This window comes from Gopherus flavomarginatus, chromosome 3 (assembly GCF_025201925.1).
Source record: "Gopherus flavomarginatus isolate rGopFla2 chromosome 3, rGopFla2.mat.asm, whole genome shotgun sequence".
NCBI lineage: Eukaryota > Metazoa > Chordata > Testudines > Testudinidae > Gopherus > Gopherus flavomarginatus.
In genome coordinates this window covers 100,305,217-100,318,665 of record NC_066619.1, presented here as the reverse complement: position 1 = coordinate 100,318,665, position 13,449 = coordinate 100,305,217, and the positions used below count along the sequence as shown (strand labels likewise).

The 13,449-nt window shown below is 44.6% G+C and overlaps 1 protein-coding gene across 4 annotated transcripts in view; it reads right to left on the bottom strand.

Moving 5' to 3' along the window:
* The window catches only part of PCSK5 (proprotein convertase subtilisin/kexin type 5), a 300,518-nt gene that overhangs the window by 189,043 nt on the left and 98,026 nt on the right, over nucleotides 1–13,449 (bottom strand). The gene's annotated exons all lie outside the window — the stretch shown is intronic.

The window sequence follows — 13,449 nt, the reverse complement described above, 5'->3', positions numbered from 1 at the left end:
AAACTTAAGTTGAAGAAGCAATGAGGTATACCCCACAATTTGTTTCCCTTGACAACCTATCTTGGGCCTTGGCTACACTCACACTTTACAGCACTGCAACTGGGGTGTGAAAAAACACCCCCCTGAGCGCTGCAAGATACAGCGCTGTAAAGCGTCAGTGTAATCAGGGCAGCAGCGCTGGGAGCGCGGCTCCCAGCGCTGCACGCTACACCCAGTGTGACTACACTCACACTTCAAAGCGCTGCCGTGGCAGCGCTCCCGCAGCGCTGCCGGGGCAGCGCTTTGAAATTCCAAATGTAGCCATACCCTTGGACTTTCTAATATCAGACCTGCTGCTAGCAACTTTCCTAGCCTGCCACAATTCCAAGGAGCTGGGGGAGTACATAACTCTTGGCTTGTATTTAAGTTTAAGTTTGTTCAACCACATTTTATCATTTGGGAGAGAAAGGGATCCCCTAAAGATCTGCCCTTAAAGTATCTTACAAAAACATTCCATGGCTAATGAAACCCTAAGTCATTAGTTTAGAGTTATGCAGCTCTACTTTTGGTTAGCAGCTTATAGTTTAGCTGCAAGTTTCGGGGCTTGGCTACACTACAGAGTTGCAGCGCTGGTGAGGGGGTTACAGCGCTGCAACTTAGGATGTGGCCACACTTGCAAAGCACGGCCAGCGCTGCAACTCCCTGGTTGCAGCGCTGGCTGTACACCCGGTCGAGCCTCGGGTGTAGGGGATCCAGCGCTGGTGATCCAGCGCTGATCAGCAAGTGTGGACACCCACCAGCGCTTTTATTGACCTCCGTGGTATAAGGAGGTATCCCAGCATACCTTAGATGCCTCTCTGGTAATCATGCACACTCCACTGCCCTGGGCTCAGCTGACCCCTCCTTTAAATGCCCCGGGAATTTTAAAAATCCCCTTCCTGTTTGCTCAGCCAGGTGTGGAGTGAAATCAATCATTCAATCAATCAGTGACCATGCCTCCACGCCCTAAACAAGCCCCAGCATGGAACAATTCAGAGCTGCAGGACCTCATCAGTGTTCGGGGTGAGGAGGCTGTGCAAGCACAGCAGCGCTCCAGAAGGAGAAATTATGATACCTATGGGCAGATATCGCAGTCCTTGCTGAGAAGGGGCCATGAATGGGATGCGTTGCAGTGCAGGGTCAAAATAAAAGAGCTGAGGAGTGCTTACTGCAAAGCCCGTGAGGGAAATCGCCGCTTAGGAGCTGCCCCCACAACCTGCCGTTTTTACAAGGAGCTGGATGCCACACTTGGGTGTGACCCCACTGCCAATCCGAGGACCACGATGGAGAGTTCAGAGCAGGGAGAAGTGGGGGAGGGTGTAGAGGAAGCCGACAGTGAGGCTACTGGCGTGGAGGGAGACACCCCGGAGACCCAGGAGGCATGCAGCCAGGAGCTCTTCTCAAGCCAAGAGGAGGCTAGTCAGTCGCAGCAGCAGGAAGTTGCTGGTGAGGAAGAAACTGAGGAGAGTGCTCGGGGTAAGCAGATTTTTATGTTTTGGGAGAGGAGGGTTTGGGTTATGGCTGCCTGCATGCATGCCTAAACGTGGAATAGCCCATTGATTTGCTCTATCACGTCTCTGTAATCTGCCTCGGTAATCTCTTGAAAAGTTTCAGCCAGAGCGTGGGCAATTTGCTTTCTCAAGTTTATAGGGAGAGCCACCGTGGTCCTTGCCCCGGTCAGGCTAACTCGTCCGATCCACTGTGCAGCGAGGGGTGGGGGGACCATGGCTGCACACAGGCAAGCTGCATAGGGGCCAGGGCAGAATCCACATTGCTGTAGAAGACCCTCCCTCTCTTCCCAAGTAACACGCAGCAGTGATATATCTGGCAGTAGGAAACCCAGTTGAGAATTTAGGGATACTTGAGTGCAGGGCGCCAGGTTCGCGGTCCCCCCCCCAGCCCCGTGGTGCGTTCCGGTCTCCCCACCCGCTTCCCAGCAGGCAGCCAGCCCCGCGGTGCCCTCCGGTCTCCCCTCCCCCTTCCCAGCAGGCATCCAGTCCCGCGGTGCACTCCAGTCTCCCCTCCGCCCTGTTCCCAGCACGTAGCCAGCCCCGCGGTGTGCTCCGGTCTCCCCTCCCCAGTCCCAGCAGGCATCCAGCCCCGCGGTGCGCTCCGATGTTCCCCCACCCCCCTCCCAGCAGCCATCCAGCCCCGCGGTGCGCTCTGGTCTTCCCCCCCCCACCCTTCTCAGCACGTAGCTAGCCCCGCGGTGCGCTCCGGTGTTCCCCCACCCTTCCCAGCAGGCATCCAGCCCCACGGTGCGCTCCGGTCTCCCCACCCCCTTCCCAGCAGGCAGCCAGCCCCGCGGTGCGCTCCGGTCTTCCCCCCCCCCACCCTTCCCAGCAGGCAGCCAGCACAGCTGTGCGTTTTCCCCCCCCTCACCAGCAGGCCGGCATTAACGCGGACCCCACCCCCCGCCAGCAGCTCGCCACCTTCCTGTTCACTACTGTCCCCTGTGCAGGACACCAGCTACCTCCTGTACCCAGTGCAGATAAACCCCAGTGACCCATCGGTCAATTCCCCCTCCCAGGTGCACTCGGGGCAGAAACACTCACCCCATTGCTCGCCATGACTTAGCTTCCCTGGCCTCTCTGTGTTATGTGAGGTATGTGGGAAGGATGCTACAAAAAGTCTAAAAACTCCTTCACTGTGTGATAATAAACAATGTAGCTTCTGTGTATTACATGGTTCTATCTTTGTTTTTTCTAATGACCTTGACTAATGCAGCCGGATCACCGGCCTCACGTCGCTTGCAGAACTTGAGAAGAAATCCCAGAAAATCAAAAGAAGAATTGATCAAAGCAGTTATGAATCACTACAACAGAGAAAGTAGGAAGACACAGGAATGGAGAGAGAAAATGTATGAATGGAGAGAGAAAATGTATGACTGGAGGCAAACAGAAAGCAGGAGAAAGGAATTGGCTATCAAAAAAACCTCAAAGCAGATGATAAGCCTCCTGGCTCGCCAAACTGAGTCTTTCGAGTCTCTCGTAGCCATGCAGGCAGATATGTACCGTGGTAACCCACAGCCCTCTTTCTTGTTCCCCAGTATTTGCACAAAACACCTTTCTCCAGCAGCCAGTTTCTTATTACCCCCAGCTGCCCCCAACACCTGTACGATCACCTACCAGCCCTGATAACTATAATTCTTACCCTGTGCACTCCACCCCCATTACCCTGCAGCATAGTAATCCTGAAGTGCAGCAGACATTGAACAGTAATCCAAACAGGACATATTCAAACCTCTGAATGTACAGTCCACCACCCTAACCCCCCTGGCCTTTTATGTACTGTATTTTGAATAAAAGATTTTATGGCTTTTACAATACGTTTTATTATTGCAGGAAGTGGTAAATATTGTACCCCAAGGTAGAACAAAGCACAGCAAAGGCACCAAACATTACTGTTGGCTCTCAGCATCAAATTGCTCCCTTAAAGCATCCCTAATCCTTGAAGCCCTTTCCTGGGCCTCCCTAGTAGCCCTGCTCTCTGGCTGTGCAAATTCATCCTCTAGGCGTCGAACCTCGGAGGTCCATTCCTCACTGAATCTTTCACCCTTCCCTTCACAAATATTATGGAGGGTACAGCACGTGGATATAACAGCGGAGATGCTGCTTTCCCCCAAATCTAGCTTCCCAAAAAGACAACGCCAGCGGGCTTTCAAACGGCCAAAAGCACACTCCACAGTTATTCTGCACCGGCTCAGCCTGTAGTTGAACCGGTCATTGCTCCTGTCAAGCTTCCCTGTATACGGTTTCATGAGCCATGGCATTAAGGGGTAAGCGGGGTCTCCAAGCGGGGTCACAGTGGGCATTTCCACGTCCCCTACTGTGATCTTGCGGTCTGGGAAAAAAGTCCTGGCCCTCAGCCTCCTGAACAGGGCACTGTTCCGAAAGATGCGTGCATCGTGCACCTTTCCAGGCCATCCTGTGTAAATGTCAGTGAAACGCCCACGGTGATCCACAAGCGCTTGCAGAACCACGGAGAAATACCCCTTGCGATTAACGTACTCTGATGCCAGGTGGGGTGGTGACAGAATAGGAATATGCGTCCCATCTATTGCCCCTCCACAGTTAGGGAACCCCATTTCTGCAAAGCCATCCACAATGTCCTGCACATTCCCAAGAGTCACAGTTCTTCTTAGCAGGGTGCAATTAATGGCTGTGCAAACTTGCATCAGCACCATTCCAACGGTGGACTTTCCCACTCCAAACTGGTTCGCCACCGATCGGTAGCTGTCTGGAGTTGCCAGCTTCCAGATTGCAATAGCCACCCGCTTCTCCACTGGCAGGGCAGCTCTCAATCTGGTGTCCCTGCGCCGCAGGGTAGGGGCGAGCTCAGCACACAGTGACATGAAAGTGGCTTTTCTCATCCTAAAGTTCTGCAGCCACTGCTCGTCATCCCAGGCTTGCAGGACGATGTGATCCCACCACTGAGTGCTGGTTTCCCGAGCCCAAAGGCGCTGTTCCACGGTGCTGAGCACGTCTGTTACTGCCACAAGCAATTGAGTGTCTTCAGCGTCAGGCGTTTCAATATCATCGTCTGACTCCTGACTGTCACTTTGCAGCTGAAGGAATAGCTCCACTGCCATGCGTGATGTGCTGGCAACATTCATCAGCAAGGTCCTCAGCAGCCCAGGCTCCATTTATAACAAAAATCTCAGAAATCGCGCTGCAGAATCACAATGCCGCCAAACTGCTCGGAATGTGTAGCAAAGCACCACGGGGCGTTGGAACAGGAAGCGGAAAGACCCGCACACTTCCTTCCCCTTCCCACAAGCCACAGCGCCAAAATGGGACGAGGTGCTCTGTGGGATAGCTTCCCACAATGCACCACTCCCAACAGCGCTGCAAGTGCTGTAAATGTGGCCACACTGCAGCGCTGGTAGCTGTCAGTGTGGTCACACTGCAGCGCTGGCCCTACACAGCTGTACGAACACAGCTGTAACTACCAGCGCTGCAAAACTGTAAGTGTAGCCATACCCTCAGTCATCAGCTTTTGACTGTTACTATGCGGGTGCGCTATCCAACTTGTAGTTAAAGGTTATTTTTAATGGTATAGCAAGAGGAAATCAATAGTGTATCCGGATATGTGTGCTTTAGTTGCACAACACAAATAGAAGATTCAGTGGGCCAGATTTTCCACCCTATTAGACAGGTTTCAGAGTGGTAGCTGTGTTAGTCTGTATCAGCAAAAAGAACACGGAGTACCTGTGGCATCTTAGAGACTAACAAATTTATTTAAGCATAAGCTTTTGTGGGCTAAAGCCCACTTCATCAGATACATGCAGTGGAAAATACAGTAAGAAGATATATATGTATATACAAAGAACATGAAAAAATGGGTGTTGCCATACTAACTATAAGAAAATAATCAGTTAAGGTGGACTATTGTCAGCAGAAGAAAAAAAAAACTTTTGTAGTGATAATCAGGATGGCTCATTTCCAACAACTGACAAGAAGGTGTGAGTAACAGTGGGGGAATAGATCTACTTTGTGTAATGACTCATCCACTCCCAGTCTTTATTCAAGCCTAATTTAATGGTGTCTAGTTTGCTAATTAATTCCAATTCAGCAGTTTCTCATTGGAGTCTGTTTTTGAAGGTTTTTTGTTGTAGTATTGCTACTTTTAGGTCTGTAATTGAGTGACCAGGGAGACTGAAGTGTTCTCCGACTGGTTTTTGAATGTTATAATTCTTAACGTCTGATTTGTGTCCATTTATTCTTTTGCATAGAGACTGTCTGGTTTGGCCAATATATATGGCAGAGGGGTGTTGCTGGCACATGACGGCATATATCTCATTGGTAGATGTGCAAATGAATGAGCCTCTGATAGCGTGGCTGATGTGATTAGGTCCTATGATGGTGTTCCCTGAATAGATATGTGGACAGAGTTGGCGATGGGCTTTGTTGCAAGGGTAGGTTCCTGAGTTACTGTTTTTGTAGTTTGTTGAGTGGTTGCTGGTGAATATTTGCTTAGGTTGGGGGGTTGTCTGTAAGCGAGGACTGGCCTGTCTCCCAAGGTCTGTGAGGGTGAAGGATCATTCTTCAGGAGAGGTTGTAGATCCTTGATGATGTACTGGACAGGTTTTAGTTGAGGGCGAAAGGTGACGGCTAGTCGCGTTCTGTTACTTTCTTTGTTGGGCCTGTCCTGTAGTAGGTGACTTCTGGGTACTCTTCTGGCTCTGTCAATCTGTTTCTTCACTTCAGCAGATGGGTATTCTAGCTGTAAGAACACTTAACAGAGATCTTGTAGGTGTTTGTCTGTCTGAGGGGTTGGAGCAAATGTGGTGGTATCTTAGAGCTTGGCTGTAGACAACAGATCGTGTGGTGTGGTCTGAATGAAAGCTGGAGGCATGTAGGTAAGTGTAGTGGTCAGTAGGTTTCTGGTATAGGGTGCTGTTTATGTGATCATCGCTTATTAGCACTGTAGTGTCTTGTGTGGACTGGTCCAGGCTGAGGTTGATGGTGGGATGGAAATTGTTGACATCATGGTGGAATTCCTCAAGGGCTTCTTTTCCATGGATCCAGATGATGAAGATGTCATCAATGTAGTGCAAGTAGAGTAGGGGCATTAGGGGACGAGAGCTGAGGAAACGTTGTTCTAAGTCAGCCATAAAAATGTTGGCCTACTGTGGGGCCATGCGGGTACCCATAGCAGTGCCGCTGACTTGAAGGTATACATTGTCCCCAAATGTGAAATAGTTGTGAGTGAGGACAAAGTCACAAAGTTCAGCCACCAGGTTTGCTGTGACATTATTGGGGATGCTGTTCCTGATGGCTTGCAGTCCATCTTTGTGTGGAATGTTGGTGTAGAGAGCTTTTACATCCATAGTGGCCAGCATGGTGTTTTCTGGAAGATCACCAATGGATTGTAGTTTCCTCAGGAAGTCAGTGGTGTCTCAAAGATAGCTAGGGGTGCTGGTGGCATAGGGCCTGAGGAGAGAGTCTACATAACCAGACAATCCTGCTGTCAGGGTGCCAATGCCTGAGATGATGGGGCATCCAGGATTTCCAGGTTTATGGATCTTGGATAGCAGACAGAATACCCGTGGTTGAGGTTCTAGGGGTGTGTCTTTGCAGATTTGTTCTTGTGCTTTTTCAGGGAGTTTCTTGAGTGGATGGCGTAGTTGCTTTTGGTAACCCTCAGTGGGATCAGCGGGTAATGGCTTGTAGAATGTGGTGTTAGAGAGCTGCCTAGCAGCCTCTCATTCATATTCTGACCTATTTATGATGACAACAGCACCTCCTTTGTCAGCCTTTTTTATTATGATGTAAGAGTTATTCCTGAGGCTGTGGAATTACACAGGCACAAAACAGGTGCAATAGAATGAAGAATCATAATCACTCTCTTTAGCTTCCTCTAAGATAAGGTCTGCTATAAGGAGAAATCCCAAAGAAATGCATTTTCTTACTCAAGTTCCTACCCAGTTGTCCTGTTACATAAAACAAAAATAGTCTTATTGCAGATGTGGTCTTCCCAACTTAAATGAATAGTTATAAAATACAGATAAGTTTTGGGATGGAAAACCCATTCCTTCCAGAAAAAAAAAATCTGTCTTCCTTAAATAAGAGGTCTTTACCACAACCCTCACAAACCCAGGTCAATACAAGGGTTCATCTTCCCTCTAATATATTGTAGCACCATGGACCAGCTGGGACTTAGAATCTAAAGGGATGATCTGACTCATCATCATCATCATCAATAATTCATATATAAAAAAGAGAAGTAGTGGCACAGAACTTCAGAATAGTATTTTATCTGTGAGTCCACTTTTTGGGTAACTTAAATAATTAGAACTCTGGAGACAGCTTTTATTAAATTTTCTTGGGTAAATACAGGAAGTGAAGCATGAGGATATGTTTTAACAAAGTCTGAAAGGAAAGGCTGCTGCTCCTCACGGCGCATCTATTATTCAAGTGAGTTATACTGCTCAGTAACCAACACCAAGGTATTGAAAGGGATTTCTCTCCCCCACTCTTCCCCGCACTACTGTAAACAAATGGAAATTTGTTTTCTTTTCATTCTCTCCCCTCTTCCCCCCCAGAAATTTGTTAACTTCAATGACTTTTTGATTTTAGAAACAGAAGCATTCAAGCCAACTCTGAACTTTGGAGAGGATTATGTAATGTAGAAAACAGACCCTTTAGACATAGGTTCAACCCTGTTTTAGAACAGAAGTCAAATTTCTCTAATGGCCATATACTAGCAAATACACTACATAGTCTGATGTGATTATTAATAGTCATGCTTTGGGTTTCTATAGGATGTTCCTTCCAAGGATCTCAAAACACTCTACAAATGTTAATTAAGCCCCTCAACTCTCCTGTAAGGCATACAGAGATTATGTAAAGATTACTACTGAAATGCAGCCATCTAATGAATAGACACAACAGCTGGGTAATGGTGCACAGCAACTCCACATAATTGTTTAGGGCAGGTAGTTAGGAAGCATACTCTTGAAATGAAATTGCAAGGGGAATCTAGTTAAACATAACATGATTATCCAAGCTGGACTTTAGACAAGGTTTAGCTCCTTTACTCTTGCAAACAGTACAATGGATCCTTAATTACAACAAATGGTCAGATCTTTGATTTAATATCTAATCTGAAAGATAACATTATCTCCAGAGTAATGGTGTCTCTTACCACTCTGATGGGGAACTAGATCAGCATTAACTCTGAGGCTAGCTGCTAAATTACCAATACTGCTCCTTGTAAAATATACTTGTTCTATGGAGATCTAGCCATATACTGCCTGAAACTGCTTAGTTACTAACCTCTGCTAAAAATCACAGCACAAAATCAGTATACCAGCTATGGGCCCATAAGAGAGGCCCAAGACTAGATAGTAGCAGTGTTGTAAATCAGGATTGGGCTCCAGTGGAAAAGCTTTCATAGCACTTGGCTGCTTGTTAACAGGTTTGCCAATATTTTTTGGGTCCTCACTTTCATAAACAAAAAATCCAGACATAAATTTACATGACGACAACAACAACAAAATCTGCAGTTTCCTAATAGTACCTCACAGCCATCAACTAAACTTGCAGAGAAACTGCACGAGATGCTGAGTACCTAAACTCACATTGACTTCAGCTGGAACTGATGAAACTCTGTCCCACTGTAGGTTTGGTCTGCAAGTGTCTACCAGTACACATACCATCAATTAGTTTTCCTTTCTAAACTGTTATGTTCTCTTAAAGGGAACATGTTTGGTGTTACCAAAGCTCCATTTTGTCTTGCACCGAGAAGGGAATTTTCTTAGGACTGATTTTTGGAGCGAGCAATCAAACAAATTCAAATTCTCTGTGTTAGATTGCATTAAGTTCTTCAGGGTTCCATATCTGAATAATGATAGGATAAAGTCAATAGACCCTTTTATTTCACTGAAATCACTTTCTGGCCATCCAGGATGCATTAGAACCTATTCTGCCTGTCAGATATCTAATATCCATTCTGATTAAATGACTTAACACATAGATTCTGTTGTCCACTACAAAACAGCATCCATAAACCGTCAGAAAACGAATTGCCTTTTGGCATTTTATTTGGAAAATGTGTTAATTTGACAAAGGAAGAAAAATGGCAATGATTTGGAATGGGTATATTGGTCTTCTGCTGGAAAAAATATTCTCATTATTTTGGACCAAGTAGAAGCAAAAAACTCACTGTGACTTATTAAGTCTCTCTCCACCTTTGCAACTAAAACTTTGTAGATACTATGAACTCTAGCATTAGAAAGCCAAAGCAATTTTTTTACCTTTTATGATTTTAGACCAGCAAAGATTCCAGACCTCAAGCATTTTTATATCATGACTTTTACAGTCAATATGCAAACACATTCTTGTAAAAAATAGAAATTTGTTCATTTAAGAAAGTATATATACAGGGTTATTAAAATAAAATGTGTTAATTTAATTAAATATAAAGCTGCAAAACTGTGAACTGTATTCCAACAGAGCAACTATGTATCTCCTAATCAGAAATTACGGGCCTTATTTTCTTCTTTCTTATATGGAGCAGATCAGAAGTCCTGCCTTTTAAAAAGATGGGTTACTAAGATCTGAAATATCAAAGGAAAATCTCAGCCTGAAACAGAGAAATGCCTTTTTTTGTGTGTGGTCCAAAATGAAAACTTGTCTTAATGTTGCTAAAGTTTGTTTTCATTTCTTTAATTTCTGAGTTTACCCAATGGTATGGGGCTGTAACCCAGTAAGTCTGTTTGCATTTTATCCAGTGAGTTCTGATGGCTAAGTGACACAGTTGTTTTAAAATGATGTTTACAGGTGACAGCTAAATAACAGACATAGAATGAAGCAGCAGCACTCAGCATTAAATCAAAACAAGATGACTTGCATAGCAAGAATGACTTCATTCACAGCTGACTGCTGTCTTTAGCTGTGCAAAGAGAAGTTCTAGCATAGACCTATACATTTACAAGCTTCACAATTCTCTGCCAAGTTGTAGAGACCAAAGTAAACTTCTGGCAGGACTCCTACATACCATAGTAGTTAAAGACACTTTCGTCCCACTGTGGTTTTGACTGAAAAGTTCAAGAGATTGATTTAAGTTTTTTTTTCCTTCCCCTCACGTTCTCTACACTTACTTGAGAACTTTATTTTTAAACATCATTTCAAAATACGTCATTCAAGTTTATCTACTGTCTTTTCACAAACCCCAATTTATGCTTGCTCATAATTTTATATTCCTAATAAGCCTTATTACTGATTAAAAGAGAAAAGTTAGCAAACAGTACCAGTACCCTGAAGTTTCCCAGCTGTGTCCTAGCAAAGCGCCAATAAGACACCTGCTTAGTTTTGCAACATTTCTTTTTATTCCTTCTTATCACTCCACCCCCATAATTATATTGCTTTATAAAATAAATTTGCTTAGCCTGCTGATGTGTACTTGTATGTCCCACTATCCTTTTTAATTGGAACATTATAATGCACTATTGAGTGTTGGAGCAGTGTTCGAGCAGGAACTGAGAGTCAGGAGATTTGGGTTCTATATCTACTTCTATTTATGGTCGTGGGCAAGTCAGTAAGACCTACATTTTCAAAAGTGAAAACTGATTTTGGGTGCCTTCATTTTTGCGTGACCAATCTGAGACACCTGGCACCCGATTATCAGATATATTGAGCAACCAGAATCCCAACTGAAAATCAGTGGGGCCAGGTTTTTAAAGGTATTTAGGCACCTAAAGATAGGCACCTAGTGGGATTTTCAAAAATGCATAGGTGCCTAACACCCACTGGGAATGGCACCGACACACTTTTGAAAATCCCACTAGGTGTCTCTCTGCATTTTTAGGCACCTAAATAGCTTTAAAAATCTGGCCCTGATTACTAAGGGTACTCAGCACCTCTGAAAATTAAGCCAGAGATTCCTGATGTTGGGAACCTAAACTTTACAGACACTTCTTACAATTTAGGCCTTGACCTTTTGGTACCTGAATTTTTCATCTCTAAAATGAGGATGATAATAGGCCTCTGTGTACAGCACTTTAAGAACCTCAGCTGAAAAGTGCTGTAGTACATTTCAAAAGAGCAAGACTCTTTGCAGTCTATTTTGCTGCTTCTTTTTTTCTCTGTTTTATTTAACAAATGTCCTAGAAGCATCTCCTAACAGATTCAATTTGATCATTAGCATTTTTCTTGTTGACACGTGGTCTGTGATCTTGGGTTTGCTGCTTGCTTCGCCAAGTTAGCATAGCAGCAATTTTTACATAGCTTGTTCCTGATGAGTCTTTTTGTTTAACATTACAGTAAACCACATCTGCAGGATATTTACAGATTTCAAAGCAACATGGTTTTATTGGCAATTACTATCTAATTGCACTTCTGTTTTAGAGGACTTTTCTAGTAAAGAAAAGACAGACATTCAGTGTAGTGAGCAACAGTATGAAAAAAGGATAACAAATGTGCAGATGATATAGGATGGTATAGGGAGAAGAAAATAGTTCATGCATCTACTTGTGTCTAGAAAATAATGTTTGGAGTATGTAAACAACAGCCAATGAGAGAACCTGAATTAGAACATATGCTAAAATTACAATCCCACAAAAAATAGTTAATTATAATTTATTAGATATGCTATTCTAATCAATTTCAGTATAATAGATTTCTGTGTGAAATGAATTTTCCAGTTATTTACAACCTCCTATATCACTGTTTTAATAGCCAAATCCCTGATTAGTTCTCATCCAGATCTTACTATAATATCTTTATATATATATATATATATATCTTAAATAACACAGCTAGTAAGCTTTAAGCCAGGGGTTGGCAACCTTTAAGAAGTGGTGTGCCGAGTCTTCATTTATTCACTCTGACGTAAGGTTTCGCGTGCCAGTCTTTCTATAAGTCTATAATATATAACTAAACTATTGTTGTATGTAAAGTAAATAAGGTTTTTAAAATGTTTAAGATGCTTCATTTAAAAATAAATTAAAATGCAGAGCCCCCTGGACCGGTGGCCAAGAGGTGGGCAGTGTGAGTGCCACTGAAAATTAGCTCGCGTGCCACCTTCGGCACACATGCCATAAGTTGCCTACCCCTGCTTTAAGCGGTACATTCATGCTAGAGAAAATATTATTGTAGCAGATGATCTTGTATGCATTCACTTTCAATTGTTTTTCCATACATTTTCTTGAAATTTTTGCAAAATATTTGTTTGAAGAAGCATTTCTTCCCAAACCCAGAGGGGCTGGGGTCATTGAGGAGACAACAGACAAGTGGGCAAATCCCAAAGCACAGCACTCAGCTTGATTAGCCAAACTGGGCACTTGGCAGAATCCGCCCACCCTTGCCATGTAAGTTATTGCCACCTAAAGACTGGAAGAGACACTGCAGCTCCTTGTGTCATTCCCCTCTAGACGCTAGGAAGATCCAAGTGGCCTAGCTGCACCACTTCCCTTGCCACCAGTATCTCAGCCATACTACACAAGGAGTCCCTGAAGGCAGAGCTCTCTGCTGCACAGGGTATGCACAAACCCTGCACAGCCCACCACCATTTTGCTGCAGGAGCAGGATTTGTCCATGTAAGTTACTGGATGTTTCACCACTGACTCTAATCAAGAACGGATCCTCAATGTCCTTCTGGAGAGAACCCTCTGATCATAATGGTTGCAGCACTGACTGGTTTCAGACAAAAACTAATCATGGATGGCTTCTGTAACACAAGCCCTGTAGGGCTGAGAGGGGAGAAGAATAGCCTAAAACACTGGAGTGGTGCGAAGGAAAAGGCTTTACCCCTCATAGCTTCTCTAATGCAAATCTATCTTTCAGACAAGTAACATTACAATACTTTCCATGTATATATAATGTAGGAACAATCCTGCAGTGGCAGGGAGACTAGATAATTGCTTCTAATGTCTATGATTCTATAAAAAGGATTATACTTCCCTGTGTGAAGCTCCATGTTTAACAG